This window comes from Copadichromis virginalis, linkage group LG8, assembly GCF_057382275.1.
Source record: "Copadichromis virginalis isolate Kocher_CV1m ecotype Utaka linkage group LG8, C_Virginalis_male_GT1.1, whole genome shotgun sequence".
Lineage (NCBI taxonomy): Eukaryota > Metazoa > Chordata > Actinopteri > Cichliformes > Cichlidae > Copadichromis > Copadichromis virginalis.
Genome location: NC_140625.1, coordinates 18471270 through 18475055, shown reverse-complemented (window position 1 = coordinate 18475055; position 3786 = coordinate 18471270).

The following is a 3786-nucleotide window of genomic DNA, read 5'->3' as shown; positions in this document are numbered from 1 at the left end:
TGTCCTCCACTCTAATGGAAAAAAACGCAGAAGCTGGAGATGCAGCGTGCGAGGGCGTGACGTCATGCAGCTGCGCGCCCAATAACCTTAATAAAGCCATTAAGAGCCTCCATTTACATCAAGCTGTTAAGGCAGTCGCAACAAATGGTTTGCCAGCGGCGAGCAGGTTACACGTGTAAAAGACGTGTAAGAGCGATTCCAGCTGAATGGAGCTCACTTATTAACCTCGAGGAAGATCAACATTTATAATAGCTTATTATGTATTTATGTAACCCGCAGGCCACCAAAACCGTGACACCAAAACCGAATAGGTTTGACATAAATCTCTAAAATTGAAATAAAAACGGCTAAATTGTGACGATTTTTAAGCGTCTGGATCTCAATGAAGGAAGTCTTCATTGCCACCCTGCCTCAGTTCTTCAGTATGTTTAGAAACCCCACGTTTATGCTCTTCGGTTTTGAGGGAGTGAGGAGTCTTATTCTTTTACTCTTAAGAGCAAAGTTTCAAAGTATTTCAATCCCTCAACTTAAACAGCACCAAGGGTGGAAGTGGAATTAAGCAGAAAAAAGAAAAGAAAATCACATTGCTTCTTTATCTGAAATTGCCGTTACTGTATAAATCGTGATAACTGCTGACAAAACTTTTTCTATCAAAGTTTGCTTTTGTGCACTGAAAAATCCCCCCCAATCATATTTCGAGAATGAGTAAAAAATAACATGGTTGTGCTCAAGAGTTTACTTGGCAGAACACTCGGGGATCTTGCAGATTTTTTTTCTCCCAAAAATTCTGCCCCTAAAATGGCAGTTATATTAAACACTGAATTAAAATGTTATGTAGGAAATATGGTGTGTATAGGACATCTGAAATCGTACCATGCTTAAAGGCGTTTCTACAGAAAATCAAAGAAGAACTCATCTTGGAACTAGGCAGCCTTGCCTGAAGTATGCCCACCTCTGCTATCATCAGAAGAAATACAACATTAACCCTAAAGGGGTGGAAAAAAATCCTAAGAGTCTGAGTTTACAGAGCAAATGCCATACAAGTGCGGGTGTAATCTACAAGCTGCACTGATCAAAAGGCAAGATGCATCAAGCTCTGGGTGGCTTATCACCTCAGGTCAGCATTTTCCCAGTGAAAGTCATATACTGATAGCTTAAAAATATTTGTATAACAAGTCATTCATTTATCAAAAATCACTTGGAGTCCAGAACACCCTTCATTTAGTTTTTACCCGCTTTATTCTCTTTAATTTACATTAGGTCGATCTGCTGCTCCTGATTAAAATAAATGTGTAAATTGTGTTCACATTAGCTAAAGAATAAGAAGAGAAGTGCAGTTATGCCATCTTCACAGGATTATTTATCTAGTAGAAAATGCAGAACAGCAAAGAGACATTTCACTGCCTCTTAGAGAGCCGTGAGTTTTGATATTTCACAGTAACTTTTGTTTTCTTGCAACATGTTTTTCATCCCTTCTGATCAATAAAAACAAGACACTGCCAGCTTGGAATAACACTTTAAAGAAGAAATGATCTGACACTTATCACTCATTTAAAAAAAGGTGTCTACAGCATAAACATTTTTTCCCCTTTGGACATATGATGCTGCTAATGTTTGCATGGTTTGTAATGAAGGCCAGCCAGTCACTCCTGAAATAAGGAATGCTCTGTTAGAGTAGCAATCACTCCGTGCATCTACTGTAATTGTTTTGTAATGCGAAAGCAGAAAAAGTAAATAACAAGAGCACGCATGTGAAGGCAAACACTTTGATGAATTTTCTTGCAAGCTCATAGTCAATCAGTCAACTGGTGCTACACAGATTGAGCCAGGGTGTCTGAAAAAGCATTACTATACTTCAAATGCAAATTCCAACAAAGTTTGGATGCTGTGGAAAAATGTGTAAAGGCAATGATTTGCAATGATTTAAATAAATAAATAAAATTGGGACAGTTCCATGTTTAGTACTTATTACCCTCTTCTTTTAAAAGCAGTCTGGGAATTGAGGAATGCTGTCCCATTCTTTTCTTATTGGGGACTCTGGCCACTTGACAGTCCTAGATCGTCTGTATCGTTCATTTCATGAGGGACCAAATGTTTTCAGTTGGGGAAATGTCTGAACTGCAGGCAGGCTAGTTCACACCCGGACTCTTCTACTATGAAGCCATGTTGTTGTAATAGATGCAGTAAGCATGTAGCAAGTAATTGTCTTACTAAAATGTGCAAGGGCTTTCCTGAAAAAGACCTGGATGGGAGAATATGCAGCAAAACCTGCAAATACCTTTCAGCATCGATGTTGCCTTTCCAGATGTGCAAGGTGCCAATACCACAGGCGCTAATGCAAACTTTAGAACTGAGCGCTGATAACAAGTCACATGGTCCCTCTCCTCTTTAGCCCAGAGGATGCTACGTCTTTGTTTTCCCAAACAAATTTCAAATTTTGACTCATCTGATCCCAGAACAGTTTTCCACGTTGTCTCATCCATTTTGAAAGAGCTTCGGCACAGAGAAGACCATGACAAAAAAAAAAGTATATCGCTTCTTATTTGCATGTCCGACTGTTAATCTGCGCTTGTGGACGGCACATGAACTCTGTTCACGGAGAATGATTTCTGGGAGAGTTCCTGAGTGTTTGCAATGATTTCCATGACAGAATCATGCCTGATTTTAATGCAGTGCTGCCCGAGGGCCCAAAGATCATAAGCATCCAGCACTGATTTTCAGCCTTATCCCTTGCACAGAATGATTTCTCCATACACCCAGAATTTTTTATATAGTACACTGTACCTGATGTCTTGATAACTTAACAAACATTTGGAAATTGTTCCACAATTTGTTCTACAGTTTATTGCATGTTATCGCTCTAATATGCTCATTTTATATCTAATCATGTTATTGACCTGTTGCCAATTAACCTAATTCGTTGTGAAATGGTGCTCCAGCTGTTTCAGCCTTTGGTTGCCCCTGTCCCAGCTGTTTTGAGATGTGTTTCGCCCATCAAATTAAACGCCTCAGTTTAAACATTTGAAATCTTTTATATGGCTTACTATGACTAAAATATGCTGTTTATGAAATTTACAAATCATTGCATTCTGTTTTTATTTACATTTTATACATTTGCCCCAACTTATGCCCATTCGCTGATAAAGCAACCTAAACATGTTCTTAAATTCAGTTTGAATGCTCCTTAAATGTTTTAGTCACGTCACGGTGAGAAATTTCATCCCCTCTATCACTCCCTGATGCTGAGGCCTGGCAGTTAGTCACCTGGCACAGAAGAAAGCATTGGTAGTCAGCCGGCTTGCAAGTGTTTGGAAATGGAAACATTTAAATGTGACGACTGTTACTCTTGGTGGTTAAAGCCAGTTCCAGAAATTGCTTTTGGCAAAGGTGTTTCAAACTTGGATAACATTTCAGGCAATTATCCTTTTCACCACACACTGGGACAGTGTTCTTGATCTCAATCAGATACTTTAATTTTAATTTAATGCTCATTTTGTACTGACATCAGTCTGTTTATTTGGAAAGAGAACATTTTCATCACCAGCTTAGGCTTAAATTTCATTCAAATATGATGCGAATGCAATGAACACATATTAATGAAACTGCCAAGCACTGCTTTGACCTCCTTCCACAATGTGGCAACAGAATTTCTATAGACTTAATTTTAAAACTTCTCCTCATCTGTGAAGTGTAAAGTGCAGATTATTGGATGGTGTCAGTCGATATCTGTCCTCATAATCTGCATTAATCTGAGACGTGTTAATTATTAACTAGATATTTCCCTCT